Here is a 16,847-nt window from a genome sequence, read left to right as displayed (position 1 = left end):
GGCACTAACCGTTTCATGTCTTGGGGGATTACTTTGAGGTGGTAATTGCCTCTTTTGTCTTTGTGAGCTTGAAGATGCTAGTTGGGTCAATTGGGTTTCCAACATCATGGTGTGAGCTAGGATGTTGTTGATGGTGGTTTCCTTTGCTTGGCTATCTTTTTGCATTTGAGTGAAAAATTCTTGTTGATTCTTTTGCATTTGGAGGACCGCTTTTTGGACACCAAAACCTTGGTCATTTTGGTGATTGTATGGATTTTGATTTTGGTAGCCTTGGTTTTGATTGTAAAAGGGTCTTTGATTTTGGTTTCCATGGGAGGTGGGGTGTATGTTGTTTGAGGGTTTTGAACATTTTGGCTTTTGTATGAGAGATTTGGATGAAATTTGGTGTTTTCATTGTAATAGTTGGAATAAGGGCTACCACTCTTGTATGGTTGGAAAGCATTCACTTGTTCATTTGTTCCCCTACATTCACTTTGGTCATGTCCCAAAGTTCCACAATTCTCACATATCCCACTTGGGATTGATGAAGATGCCGTCATGGCATTAACATGATGCTTTGGTGATTTTGAGACTTCTTCAAGTCTAGCCATAGCTTTTTCAAACTTCAAATTGATTGTGTCAATGTGAGCACTAAGTTGAGCACCCAATTGAGTAACGGAGTCCACTTCATGCTTTCCTCCTCTAGTAGCCTTGCGAGGTCTACTATATTGTGAGTTATAGACCGCCATTTCCTCAATTTTCTTCCATGTTTGATTGTCATCAACTTCGGTGAACATTCCATTTGATCCCATGTTGAGAATGTTCCTTGAATCTTCATATAAACCATTCCAAAATTGTTGTACCAAGAACCATTCGCTAAGTCCATGGTGAGGACATGAGCGACAAATTCCCTTGAACCGCTCCCAAGCTTCATACAAAGATTCTTCATTCCTTTGCTTAAAACCCGTAATTTGAGCTCTTAGCATGTTAGTCTTTTCCGATGGGTAGAATTTTTTGTAGAAAGCTAGAGCCAACTTCTTCCAAGAATCAATTCCGAGAGTGGCCTTATCAAGGCCCTTCAACCATTGTTTCGCGGTACCAATTAGAGAAAAAGGAAATAAGACCCATCGAATTTGGTCTTGAGTTACACCGGTTTGAGAAATCGCATCACAATAGTCACAAAAGGTTTCCATATGAGAATGAGGGTCTTCACTAGGCATCCCCCCAAATTGGCTCCTTTCGACTAATTGGATAAAGGCGGATTTGGCAATAAAATTTGCGGTTAAATGTTGTGGTGTGGGAGTACCATTGGGTAGGTTCTCCTCGGTGGGTACAGAATGTGACGAAAACTTAGGCATTGTAGGTTGATTTTGGGTGGTATTGTGTAATGGGTTCTCCTCACCTTCTCTTGCAAAAGGGTTGATTAACTCAATAGTTGGTTGAATATCTACAACCTCACTAATACCTCTCAAATTCCTCCTAGCAAGTCTCCTATTGGTTGTTAAGGTTCTTTCAATTTCACGATCAAAAGGTAACAAGTCACCTTGTGACCTTCTAGACATGCAAAATATCAAACAACTTGAAAAAAATTGGAACAAACCTTGAGGAGTTTTACTTCCCCAAGGCAAAGAAAGACACAACTAATAACAATATAAGGAAATCTAAATCAAGTAAACACCGTCCCAACAACGCGCGCATTTTTGATCGGTCCGTTTCGTGTTCACAAATAAATAGATGTGGTCGTTGGGTCACGTCCGAATCAAAACACAATTTATAGCTTCACAAACAACCCTACAATTAGTAAAGAGGCAAATAAAGGTCGGATCCCAAGGGACGGGTATTGAGATGAGATTTCTATTGAAACTAGTGGTGTCTTAGGGGTGTCACAATTTGGGTTGATGTAGAAGATCACTAACTAAAATAGCAATGAAAATAAACAAGCAAGATGAATTAAAAGGGTTGTAAACAATTGATAAAAAGCACTAGGGTGTCATGGGATCATAGGGGAATCATAGGAATTGATCATACAAACATGTTCTCAAATTATAAGCAAGCAATTATTGTTGTGATAGATTGAGTTGGGTTATATCTTACAATCCTAGGAAAGTTTGGGTCCCGGAGCCGAATCGATTAGATTGTACAACACCTACAAGTCGACTTAATCTTCCCTACTCAACAACATGCATGGTCTAATGAGACTCGAGTTGGTTTATGTCTTACAAGTCTCATTGAAAAGATAGGTGATGGGTAAAAAATGCAAGGATTCATAGGCTCGCATTTCATCAAACATAACATGTGCATGAGTTGAAATCAAAACAAGCAAGCAAATAAATCATGAAAGCATATTAATTTAAGCATGAATCATTCCCCAAGTTGGTTTCCCCTAATCACCCATTAACCCTCGCTAAGAGACTACTCACTCATTATCATGTTGATCATGCTAGCAAGGTTGTCAATCATACCAACAAAATGAAACATGATGAATAAATGAAAGTAATTAACAATAATTAAAAAGGCATTAAGAGAATTATACCTACTAATGATTCCAATAATAAAGCAAAGATAAAAGAAGTACTTGATGCTTGATTGAGAGGTTGTCAATCCCCCAATAATAACCCAAATAATCTTCAATTACCCAAAATAAAGGATGAACAAAAGAGAGATTAAGGAAATAAAACTTGTATTAAAACTTGATTAATTGTTGATTATAAAACTAAAGAGAGATTTGATTGATATTAACTACTCTAAGAATTGATAAGAAGAACATGCTCTTCTAATTAGACTAATGGGGTATTTATAGTGGAAATTAGGGGGGATGCATTAGGGTTAACTAAGGGCTAAACTAGTAATTACACTTTTTAGATTGAGCAGGGAGGAGCCGGTATTTTTCGAAGGAAGGGCTTCTTTCTTTGTAGCTTGGAGAAGACGAAATTGCGCTGTGCTGGAATCCGAGCGGATTAGAGTCGGGACGGGCGGATTCTGGCGGTGGAACACGAGCGGATTCAGGTGAATCCGAGCGGATTGTGGTGGCTAAACCCGAGCGTCTTGTGGTGAAACCGCACGGATTGTGCATGGTGAGGACGGCCGGATTGTAGACAATCCGCACGGATTGTGCCTCAGCAAGATTTCTTCTTCGTTTCTTCCCTTTTCTTCATAAATTCCTTTGCGATTTCCTTGGGAACTCAAGGATCCTTTCTCAACATTGCTCATCTACTATCATATGTACAAAGGCCTTCTAATCTTGTCTCTCCTTGATGCTTGGTCATTGAATTCGATCAATTTAGTCTCGTTTTGCCATGAAAATGCAAGATTCTTACTCCTTTCCTACCAAGGGATCAAAATCTCAAAGAATATGCAAAACAAAGAACTAAAGATAATAAATGACCCAAATATGCACTAAAAAGCATGGGAACAAGGCTAATTCGGGGGCTAAATATGCGCTAATTATGGTCACATCATGTATGTAGATCCTCTTTTAAAACGTCAAAGGAATGACACAAAACGAACCCTTGAAAACGCCATAAAAAAGATATTCTTCTTTACCCATAAAAATAAGAGATCCAAAACGTAGGATAAAGGTCCATACAAATAATTCTCATAAAATTATTTGGAGATGAATATGTTGTAAATATAAGAGCAAGGATTGTGAAAATATAATTTGTGTATCAGTTTGGAAGAAGGGAAGATATTCAACAATTGAGTCAAAGGGAGAAAAGAAGAACAAAAGAGAGAGAAAGAGAGGAGAGGCGTCCGTGGCAGGATTGACGTGAAAACAAAAGGATTGACCTAGTTGCTTGCTAGGTTAATTCTATTTATAAGGAGATTAACTAATGGGCTTTGGGTCCATTAGCTCATACAATGGATTATCTGATTACAAATCGGATTGGACCATATTAAAACGCAAGGAGACCTTATAATAGAAAAGTAGTTATTAAATTAAAATAATAAAATTGCGCACGGACATTTTAACCCAATCAAAAGTAGTCCAAAACGTGAAATAATAAAATAGAGAACGAAGACGATAAATATAAATATTCAAAATACATTATTAAATCTCGAAATAATTAATTTAATAAAATACTTTTATAATAAAATATTATTATAAAATACGGGGTGTTACAATCCAACCCCCTAAAAAGAAGTTTCGTCCTCGAAACTTGAATTTCAAAGATAAGATCAAAAGAAAGTAAGAATTACAAGTGATCATCAATAAAAGTCATCTCAGAATCCTAACCGCTGCGCACTCTGATCCATATCCAAACTCAAACCAAAGAAAAAGATATCCCAAATCCTCAAAGTTATCATAATCTTCACACACTCTACAATCTCGAAAGCCACATCAAACTCATACCATCGAAGTCCATAAAGATCATTAAGCCAACATCTAATCCTCATATTTCAAACACTTATCCAACTACCGTTAACCATCATTAAACAACATATACGCCCTCTCAAAATTGTGAACTCGTTACTATTACTCCAAATCCAAATAACATTTAACAAACACTCCAATTCTAGCTTATCATTTACCACAAGATCTGACATTAAACAAAACCCCAAATAGATAATCTCTAAACCAAAGTATCTTTCGAATGAGAAAACTCTTTCATTCATGTGTGCCATTAAAATCACTCCTACTCAAGTATCCTCAAAGCGAGTAGTGCTTACTACCACCCACAACTCTTAATCTCAAAAGGCTTTAATATAAAAACTCGATTATCCTCGATACACATTTGTATCCAAAGTCATCAATCTCAAACGTTAAAATCTGATTATCATTGTCATAATTCTATCCAACTTCAATCTCATGACAAAATCATCAGTCGCACTCGCAAGACCCAAACATTTCCTTTGAACACTTATCATCACGACATTCCTAAGCACTCAAGGAACCACACACCTTTAGTTAAGCTAGTACCTATTGTACCACAACACACTTGTCGTCGATAACGCATTCATATCAACACAATTAGTAATGATATCACCATACAAACTTACCATTTGTGTCCATATAACAGCAACGCTTATAACCTCAATTTCCAATCACAGTTTATTATCACTGAATATTATCGTAACATCACAAAACTACAACGAGGCTGTAAAAATCAATGTCCTTTAATAACACTCATACTCTTATTGAAATATCTTTTACCTCAGATACAACAAACAAACATCTATGTACCCTCAAAGTAATAACATCCTCAAAACTTTCAAAGCCCATAGAAGACCCTTAATAATCCTTCTCAAAACTGTATACGTTGTTCCACATCATACTCACATATAACTATGCCATTAAGTTCTCAACCTCAAATAACCAAACATCAAACTCGAAGATCTTACATCGCTCCCCGAAGGATCCAAGCTCCCACTACGAGATGATCACAAGTAACTCTAAAGAGATTTCAAACATTTTAAAGTTACCATGAAATAATAAATAACTTCCAAATCAGAACAACACATTTCCGTGCAATATCACAAGGCAAAAGAACATATAGCTTTAGGATGTAAAAGCTTGAAGGAAAAATCAATGTGAAAAGTATAATTACAAAAGTTCAAAGAAGAAGGAACTGGAGTTTAAATGAAGAACAAATAGAGAGCAAGGATAGATGAAACAGACAAAGGACAAATATAAATAGAAAATTTTGGTCTGAAGGCTCAAATAGAAGAGGTATGGCTAACACGTGCAAGGACGACAAGAATAGACAACTCCAAAAACTAGTTTATCTATGCAAAGACGACACCTTAAGATAAAATAAACAAAGCAGATAACTAGAGTCTTACAATTCTCATACAATCATCACTCAAGGTAACAATGTTTCGTAACATCCTTTAATCACATCTCCATAAAACCTCAGGACCAACAAACCTCTATATAATTGTCCCTTTACAATCACTACATCCTCAGATTATCAACTTCCAAGATCATAAACTCTCACGACCATCAACTCTCAAGTCCTTCCACTCTCAAGAACTTCATCTAATTACAATTAATGAATCAATCCATAGTAATCTCTATACCCTCAAAAGATGAACACCACGATACATAATCACCTTCAACATGGCTATCTACTAAGACAACGCTTTTAGAACACTTTCACATTAACATCTCACAAGTCCATAAGTTATAGTTCGTCTCTTTCAATCAATCCTTTAAAAGGTACGATAAGTAAATAACTCCTCAACGGATAGATCATAAAATCTTTCATAACTCCCTAATAGTCATTAACTATTCTTACTCTTCAAATATGGTATTCCAATTATAGACGAGTATAGTCTCTAAAATTCCAAACGTGCTTAATCTAAGTCCACAATAACATTCAATTCATTTCAAGCATTTTTTCTCGATCCATAATTAACTCACATAACTTTTCCCTTAACACAAGACAAAAACCCAAAAATTCTAACTACTAAGAGCATAAGCCTCAATATTCCCAAATAATACCATAAGAGAAATATACTCATCGTCTCTCACTTTTAGTAAAACTATGAAACCACAATCATACATCTTATACCACATATCATCCACTCTCTATCATCAATAAGGATTTCCTCAAGTATCTCAAAGGACTTAAGAACATTTAATCCCAAAATAAACATCATTTTAACAACCACTCTTCTCAAAGTAGACTCTATTGTAACAACTAATATTCCCAAAGTAAACTTTATCTCAACAAACTCTAATTGTTAGGCCTAGTTTAGCCTGGTCTGACTCTAATCTGGCCTGACCTTACTAGGCTGATTAAGACAACCAGGGGCCGGACGAATCTAACTACTATTTGGCTATTGAAGAGTATTACAGGATAAGCAGGCTACTAAACCCTGGAAGAGAAGCCTGATGGTAAGTGCAGAATAGCCTGGCAGGACATTCAAACAGACTGGATTAAGAAGATAAACAAGAGAGGCAGTTGTATGAGCCAATAATCACGTCCTATTCTCAAGGAAGACCAAGTCTAACTATAAGACTATGTCATCAACGAATCAAGACGTATAAAAGAAGGAGAGCTAAAGATTAGTTAAGAGTAGAACGAGTCAAACCGGATTAACAGGGAGTGTGCCCTATTAATCTGGTAACAACTCCGACAAAAGAGAGGGACGTTGAGATCAATACAACGTTAACATTTGTAGGACTATAAATATTGTAATCTGGCATTTGTAATTTCATTCATTATTCATTAATTATTCACATTTTATCAATCATCCTTTCCTAAGTATTTAGCCATATACACAAATTTGTACTTAGCTTCTTAAAGTAATACGAGCAATATTCTTATACATAATTCTTTCTTGTCATCTATATAATTATTCTTAACCTATTGAACTAGATACCTTAATTACTCAATAATCAAGCCGGATCCTTATCAGGGAAAATCCTGCTAAAACAATTGGCGCCCACCGTGGGGCATCTAGTTCTTTAATCAAATAATTCCTTTAACCATTTTCCATTTAATATTCACATACAAAAATGGTAGAACTCACCTCAGAACAACAATTAGCGGCTGCCCTGGCCAAGATCAAAGAATCGGAGACGATTCAAGAGAAGGCAGCCCAGGCAGAAGCTGAAATCAGTAGGCTTAAGGAATCTGAATCTAACCTGAAAAAGAAATTGGAAAATCAGGCTTCAGGCTCCAAGACCAGATTCGAGCCAGGAACCCCATTCTCATCCATTATCAAAAGCATTGACTTTTCCAATTTTGGAACTCCGGAGAAGGATACAATATCCGGTACCCAAATCATTTCCAATGATGAAACAACCAAAACCGAAGCAGCAATAATGATGGCTATGCTTCAGGAAATCCAAAAACTCCACAACAAAATAGAAAATATACCTGGAGTGCCAGACCCTGTGGCTGAAGTAGAAATTGACAGCTTTGCTGATTCACCCTTTGCAGATGAAATTGCAAAGGTTGATCTCCCCAAAAAATTCACCGTTCCATCCATGAGGACTTATGATGGGACCTCTGATTCACAAAATCACGTCGCCATATTCAAACAAAAGATGTTAGCCGCCTCAATACACAGTGAACTCAGGCAGGTCTGCATGTGTAAAGGCTTTGGTACAACCCTGACCGGAGCAGCATTACAATGGTTCATTAATCTCCCAAATGGAGGTATCAAGAATTTTGCAGAATTGATCAATGCCTTCAATCAACAATTCGCAAGCAGCAGAGACATGGCCAAGAGACCCAGTAACCTGTTCAGGGAAAAACAACTTCCTGAAGAATCTCTCAAAGAATTCCTGGCAAGATTTGTCTAAGAGAAGGTAGCCATTCCTAGGTGTGATGAAGAAACAGCAGTAGAAGCCTTCAGGCAAGGAGTCCTGCTTGACAGTGACATCTATGCAGATTTAACCAAGAAAGCATGCCCAACCTTTGCCACTGTTCAATCCATCGCCTTAGAGCATGTCAGATTGGAGGAAGATCTCAACTTCAGGACAAACTCATCCGGAGGAAAGCAAGGCTATGGATATGAAGGAAAGTAGATCTATATACTCAACATATTCATATATGTTTTAATTTAATTGTCATAAAATTAAATGGTGGATCTTATGCATGCAAACTAATAAACAATATAAAGAAGAAACCATCATCTTACATTGTGATTTTCGGATTTAGGGGCACAAGTGAGTTCACCTACTCACTTGATCTTGAGCTTTCCTTATGGATGAACAAGATTCAAGTATAGAATCCCTCCCAAAAGCATATACCCAAGGAAACTCATAATTAACCAATATTATTTAGATCTAGTAATAATATTAGTTTTACTATAAAATTGACACAAAATAAATTGTATTTTGGCTCTTGAATTATTTGGTCAAGAGGGAGTATATGAGATTTTATTTCTCTAGAAAAATCACATATTGTAGAGATTATGCATTTTCTTACACTAGAAAATTATATTGTGAGAGGAATGAATAATAATGTATAAGAGAAAAAACTCTTCTCTCTTTTCTTGTGGAATGGCCGAAAAAATGGCCTTGGGTAGCATGCCCAATGCCTTTCATTATTGCTCTTCTCAAAAGGTAGGTGTGCATGGCTACTACTTAGATATGATAATTGTGTTTTCCACTCAAGATAAAAACACAATACATATCTTACACTCCCTCCTCAGTTTCGGTTTTAAGCATAAAATGGAGAATCCATTTTATTTTGTCATTTGTCAAATTTGTCACATGTAACATGTTACATGACATGTCACAATGTAATGTATTTTTAACATATTAAAAATCAACATACTCATAAAATATGTCATTTACAAAATCGACTAGTAATTCGTAATTACTTGTACCAAAAATGTTTCCAAATTATAAACTACAACATTCTGTATTTATAATAATTTATTCATTCCGTTTCAATTGTTTCTGTAAACAATAATTTCATCTAAGTAATAAAATAATTCGATTACTTAGACCGTGTCTCATTTAATCATATTTACAATAAGATACGTAAATTATACTCACAAAATCATCCGTCAATTTTAAGCAATTTAATTAACTCGTATCGGTATACGATCAATTAAATAATCAATTAAGAGTATTTCCCTATAGGTATGACCTAAGGGGATTAACTGATCACCACCGTCGCACGACAGTAATGTCAAACTCTAGTCAGCCAATCATTACCGATATGTGTGGACCAGTTGACTGTAAAATATTACATCCCACATGTATTCTTAAAATGATATTTAATAATGATATTTAATAATGATATTTAAATCATGTGATCGCACTATTGTTGAGGACACATTTCCCAACAATCTCCCACTTGTCCTCGACAAGTGTGCGTCACCAATTTGAAGGAAAAGTAGATCTATATACTAACATATTCATATATGTTTTAATTTAATTTGTCATAAAATTAATAAGTGATCTTATGCATGCAAACTAATAAATAATATAAAGAAGAAACCATCATCTTACATTGTGATTTTCGGATTTATGGGCACAAGTGAGTTCACCTACTCACTTGTTCTTGAGCTTCCAAATATTGGATGAACAAGGTTCAAATTAGAACCTCTCACAAAAACATATACCCAAGGAAACTCATAATAACCAATATTATTTAGATCTAGTAATAATATTGGTTTTACTATAAAATTGATACAAAATAAATTGTATTTTTACTCTTGAAAATCTCGGTCAAGAGGGAGTATTTGTGAGATTTTATTTCTCTAGAATAATCACATATTGTAGAGATTATACATTTTCTTACACTAGAAAATTTTTGTATCAAAAATGATGAATGAATTTTTTTGAAAAGAAAAACTCTCTTTTCTTTTCTCAGATGGTTGGCCGAAATATTGGCCTTGGGTAGTATGCCCAATGCTTTTTATTTTTACTCTTCTCAAAAGCTTAGGGTTGCATGGCTAGAAGGTAGTCTTTCATCATTGAGTTTTCCACTAATATGAAAACACAATATTAACCCCATACTCCTTCTAATTTCGGCATTTTCATAATAAAATGGATGGTCCATTTTATTTTGTCATTTGTCAATTTTGTCACATGTAACATGATACATGACATGTCACAATGTAATGTATTTTTAACACATTAAAAATCAACATACTCATAAAATATGTCATTTACAAAATCGACTAGTAATTCGTAATTACTCGTGCCAAAAATGTTTCCAAATTATAAATTACAACATTCTGTATTTATAATAATTTATTCATTCCGTTTCAATTGGTTCTGTAAACAATGATTTCATCTAAGTAATAAAACAATTCGATTACTTAGACCGTGTCTCATTTAATCATATTTACAATAAGATACGTAAATTATACTCAGAAAATCATCCGTCAATTTTAAGCAATTTAATTAACTCGTATCGGTATACGATTAATTAAATAATCAATTAAGAGTATTTCACTATAGGTATGACCTAAGGGGATCAACTGATCACCACCGTCGCACGACAAGAAATGTCAAACTCTAGTCGACCAATCATTACCGATATGTGTGGACCATTTGACTCGTAAAAAATATTACATCCCACATGTATTCTTAAAATGAGATTTAATAATGATATTTAAATCATGTGATCGCACTATTGTTGAGGACACATTTCCCAACAATCTCCCACTTGTCCTCGACAAGTGTGCGTCACCAATTCTCTTGTCCTATTACTATCTCCCACTCAATGCAAGGTGTCTTTCAGGTCGTATTTGCAAGTGATCATATCGAGAGTGGTTTCCTCGATCTGGAGAATAACTGATTGACCGGATTTATCTATCATAGATACCTTCCGAGCGTGGCCACGCATTTCCAGTTCATTACTCCTCGAGTGGCCCTGAGATATTGTTTTAACCCTGACAAGGGGGTGGACAATTCCTATCGCACTTATTCCCTTCGACTAGCCACAGCCATCATAACTCAAAATATGCCCATTTGACCCCATTTACGAAGGTCGTAGTAACACAAATCAAAGTTAATCTAAAACTGTGCCATCTTAGGCGAACAGTCTTTAGTCAAAAGAATCGACTCATTAGAATACTATAGCAGCTCTCACCACGACCAGGCTATATAAATTGCCAGAACTCTATAAGCGGTCATAAGGCCCGACAAAGTGTTCCTAACAGTCTGCCTTTGTGATCGACTAGTCATCTTACATGACTCTATGGCACTTGAACTTGCCATCAATCGCATCACACTCTAGTCACTTCGAGACGTCACCTCATACAAGCGACTATGGGCTAATACTATGTTAATCCGGGTTCACTTTAACGGGGTTTAACGTTGTCTCTACAACCCGTTTGGATGTAACAAAGTATAATAAAAGAGTTTTAAAGTAAAACTCGAACGACAAATGCGATTATCACATATGAATAGTCAATGCCTGATTACTATTCATGTTCTATAATCTAATTTGATCTTGTATGTCGTTTTTCATTTCAATTCAATTGAAATGACATGACTCATCATGTTTAGCCTTTGATAAGGCTTTGGTTAGTAAGTTTTATCAACTTCTTGTACCTTACTCAACCTTACTACATACTCGTTTTCCTTTGTAATGTATACATTTGCATTACAAAACTTTCTGAGTACGTGTCGAGATCCAATCAAGACATAGTCCCTCTAGCCTTAGAATAGCTCCCACTGTTTTCACAGTGTGCGGGACTCATCCTTCTTGCACATCTCATGATTGCAAGTGTACTCAATTTCCGTTATAAATATCTCTCATTTTTCTTTATTGCCTAGAACGATTCTAGAAAATCTACATCTTAATTAACATTGCCACAATGGTATCTTAACCATCCTAATGTGTTTTGATTATGGTTTTGTCGGAAACCATGCGCAATCTCAATTGTCAATTGTCACTTGTGTAACACTCTTACACAAAATTCCATCATAAACACTTTGCATCATAGCCTTAATGCTTCTGCAAGCACTTAAGGGTAATCTTTATGGCTTACTTGGTAAAGATTACTTAAATTCGATTTTGAAAACAATTCATCATACTCAAAGCATATGAAGTGTTATACATCATTTCTTTTTAATTGATTCGGCAGCGGAAGCAAATGAAATCAATCAAATATGTTCAATTTAATTGAACTAGTCATGAATCTTATCAACATAAGACTTCTTACTGACGCTAATATCATGTGGATTTATCTTCATAAATCCGGATATTCAAGATGTATTATAATACTCCAAAAGTCTTAAATCATTCTCAATGATCAATATGTCATCCACATATCGGACTAATTAAAAATTCCGTAACTCTCACTAAACTCCATGTATAAACACAACTTCTCGATTTATCGAGAAATGTTTTATCACATGATCAAAATGTTTATTCCAACTCATTTATGTCCTACTTAAGATCCTCTCTTAAGTTTCACATTATCTTAGGATTGCAAGAATCTATAAAACTCATGACATGTATTGAATACATTCCTTCTATTGAAGAAGTGGGTTTTAGATTCACTTGCTGTATTTATATCCTCATAATGAAACACAATCCCTAAGAAGATCCAAATATACTTAAATCATTTCAATTAGTGCAAACCCTTTGCAACCAATCTTGCTTTGAAATATCTCTTTATTAGTGCAAAACCCTTTGTCACTAATCAAGCCCTTTTGTTTCGGATTTTCATGGCTCTAAGCCTTGTATTGAGTTGTGACTTAAACACTCTTATGTAAGTCATATGTTCATTAATTTCTAGAAGTAATCAACTTGAATCAAACAATTTCTTTTGTAAGTTATAAGCTCTTTACTTTCTTAAAAGTAGCATGAATTCATCATTTTTAACAAGTGACGAATTTAACCTCCTAGGTTTTGAAGAAACAATGTCTTACACAAAACGTCTCATGTAGCCAAGAAAGACCAGTTTCTTCTGACATAACATTCTCTGTGGCTCTTGAATAATTTCTCCCACTCTGTCTTCTAGAAATAAACTTGTATTTTAGAAAGACAGCTTCATGAGCCGCAAACCCGTCGTGCTCGTGATAATTGAAAAGGGAAAAATGAGCATTTGTTTCTTGTGAAAACTTACAACCATGGTACCCTTACCATTTCATATCTCATATGATTCGATTTAGTGGAAAAATAATTTAGACAAAAATGATAAAATCCCCAAAAGGATCAAGTAACTCAAAGTAACTTGATTGAAGTCCAAACCATATCGAATAGCGTTTGATTTCTTATCCAATCACACATTATTTCATAATGCGTGCTAAGAGAGATTAACTTGTGATATTAGATCACATTTCCATTGGCTTATATCAAAGTCTTCACTTTGATAATCCCATCACGACTAAATCGTGATTTCTTTAACTCTTTAAACTTCTTTAAAGATTTTTCTATTTACCTTATTAAGTTAATACATTAGCGTCAACTTAAATCGTCGGTAAAAGAGAATGATCAACCTATTATGGATCAATGATTTATAACCTCGATCTCCTTTTCAACCAAAAGGCACGAGACATCTTGATTTGAATACAAGATACGCATATACCATTAACAATCTAATGGTTTCAAGAGTACTCGTTAACTCTTTGCGTTCATCATTCCAAAATTTTAAGGTTTAATCTTGGGTTACCAATTTGAGTCTTGCATCATCTTCATGATATATTATTCTAGTTTGGTTTAGAATCTAATCACCTTGATGATGGGCTAGCCATACATCAAATCATGGTGTATAGGGTCACAAAAGTGAAACCTCTTTTGTATCTTTAACAAATTGTATTCTTATTTAGAGTTTATGTACTTAATAGTCACAATTAAGTCAAACTCCAAACCCGAAAACTAGATTTAGTACACAATGACTCTTCTCTTGACTTCATTGTTGCTAGTCGTCATATTCTAATCATCCTATGTATCAAACATAATGATGAAAACCACCACCGGTTTCTAATATTGACGAAGTAATACTAGCAAAATTTATGTTTAATCAAATAAACATTTAACGAAGAAGGTCCCATTAGATGTCCCACAACTAATTTGTTGATTCTTCAATAATTTGGGGTAGTTTCCTTTCTCGTGTCTAACATTTAACACAATGGAAACTTTATCGGTCGGGATTGATAGGTTTAGTATCGTCATTCTCAACAACTTTACCTTTAACATAACCTTGTATCAATTCCAATCTAATTTTACTTCTTTAAACGCGTCCTCATCTTAACGGTTTAAGAGAATGCTCCCACTCATTTCAATGAGTCTTTACTTAGAGAAGCAAAGGTGAATCTTATAAAGATTACTCTTCAATTCAATCGTTTTAGTCTTAAAACTTTCATTGAAGTGGTTGCGTTATTTTGGTCAATTACGAATTTTGACAAAACTAATTACCAAAACAATTTATCGTTTCAAGGTACTTAATTCAATTAAGTATATGAAACATAATCCATTGTAAGTAGAAGTGTTAGTCAAGAATCAAAAACCTGTTTGATAATGAATAACTTTAATCTATACTCTTTACAAGAGATCCTTAGCAATGGTTCATTCGAGGTCTTTAGAAGAAAATTCAAATTTTGTCTTTAGATACGATGTTTTAATGGAGTTTTGAATCGAAATGATATCGTATATGAATTATGGTAAAGAAATAGAACAATATAACAACGGAATAGTGGAAAAATTAACATTTATCGTTTTATTAATACTTGAAAAACAAGTATAGCATTTACATAGTGACCTCTACCCAACTATGATAAATGATTCCAAGATCCAAATTCATATTAACTTGGGCACGGTAGGGTCGATTCATCCCTTATCAATATAACTCGGTGGATTAACTCTTTAATCGATTCTACTTTTAGAACTCTTGGTCGATAAAATTACATTAACATTTATCTTTAGCCCAAAACACATCCGACAAGGGCACGGTGTGGTCGATACATCCCTTATCAAAAACTTTTGTTGAGTTCAACCCAAATTTCGAATAAATGTGTCCATGATCCAAATCCACATCAACTTGGGCACGGTAGGGCCGATTCATCCCTTATCAACATGAATTCGGTGGATAGACATTTATCACGCACTTCCCCTACGTAACCAGGTTTGTACCCCGGTAGGGCCGAGTGCACTCCCTCGCGAAATAGGTTTTCATGGTTTCTACTATTTGGTAAGGCTAAGTCTCAATTGTTTATTTTAGCGAGAGGTCATGTCAATTTATTATCTATCACGTTTTAAGTGAACTAAAGCGGTGAACTACGATAATTATAATTGACACGGTCAATATACTCGATTAAAAGATGATGCATGTTTTAGTTATGGCAATTTAGCGATTCATGCAACATATAAATAAAATGCAAAGCATAAAAATAAATCCTAGTATGGCCTTCCTAAAATAGAAAATCTAATTTACTATTACATATTCGGAAACCAACTCCATTGGTCCCTTGAACTTCGGTTGTGGCACGCATCTCTAGGTAACACCGTCTTTATGTATCGCCATCTTGAAGAAATCCGTCTTTGGGAACTCCGAAATGAATAAAATTACATAATAAATTACATAATTTCCTATTATACATTTGTAACTATAATAAAATAAATCTATTAAATTACAAGACGGTGATACGAGATCACAATAAAATTACAACCGAATCGATATTCCCATACATTTCGGGTAATACCAATTAAAAACTAAGGCCATACTAAGTAAAAATTACATAATTCAAAATTTCATAAATAAAATTATGACAATCATAAAGAAAATGCATCATTATAATATGTATGTACATGCCCAATTTTATGCTAAATCGCCTTTAATTAGCCAATATCGTATATTACTCGGTTTTTACGGATTTGCGTGATTTCAACATTTTATAATCACAAAAATTACATAAATTCATATTTATGCATAAGTTAATTACCCTAACCTCTTAGGACTCAAAATTTAGTCTTCACTAATAATTTGACCATAATTAACTCATATTTCTAAAACTGTTCATTAATGGACCAAAAAATACAATAAAAATGCTATAAACTTCAAATAAATCAGAAAAATTCAAATAAATTCAAAATTTGAAATTTAAACTCATAAACATTCTGGAAAAATCCCATGACACTCACAATGTTCAAAAAACTTAGGTTAAAAATTTCGAAATTTTTCCGGAAAAACAATGTTGCGGTTTATCGGTTTTTAACAAAATAATCATAAAAACATGAGAAAAATTATATTCATCAACTTTTCAATTTTAGATCTGAAAAAGACAATAAAATGCAACATGTGACGTTTTTCCTTAGTCATAGATTATGTTTTATTAATTTTTCACTAATAATGTCACTATTTATGCTATTTTTCATCAAAAATCCATAAATCATGCACAAAGACTTCAATATAGCCTATTATTTTACACACATCTTGTAAAATTGCATGTGACAACATACTAAATTTCTATGACCAGATTCGAAATTTATCTCATATTAACC

The 16,847-nt window shown here is 34.4% G+C and overlaps 1 non-coding gene across 1 annotated transcript; it reads left to right on the top strand.

Annotated features, from left to right (window-relative positions):
- The first annotated feature begins 858 nt into the window (after window positions 1-858).
- LOC141593423 (small nucleolar RNA R71) lies at window positions 859-965 on the top strand. Its single transcript, XR_012521506.1, has one exon. It is a non-coding gene; the product is annotated as a small nucleolar RNA R71 (small nucleolar RNA).
- Window positions 966-16,847: the final 15,882 nt, after the last annotated feature.

Source organism: Silene latifolia, chromosome 7 (assembly GCF_048544455.1).
Source record: "Silene latifolia isolate original U9 population chromosome 7, ASM4854445v1, whole genome shotgun sequence".
Classification (NCBI taxonomy): Eukaryota; Viridiplantae; Streptophyta; class Magnoliopsida; order Caryophyllales; family Caryophyllaceae; genus Silene; species Silene latifolia.
Note: the sequence above shows the minus strand (reverse complement) of the source record. Positions and strands in the feature narration are given on the sequence as shown.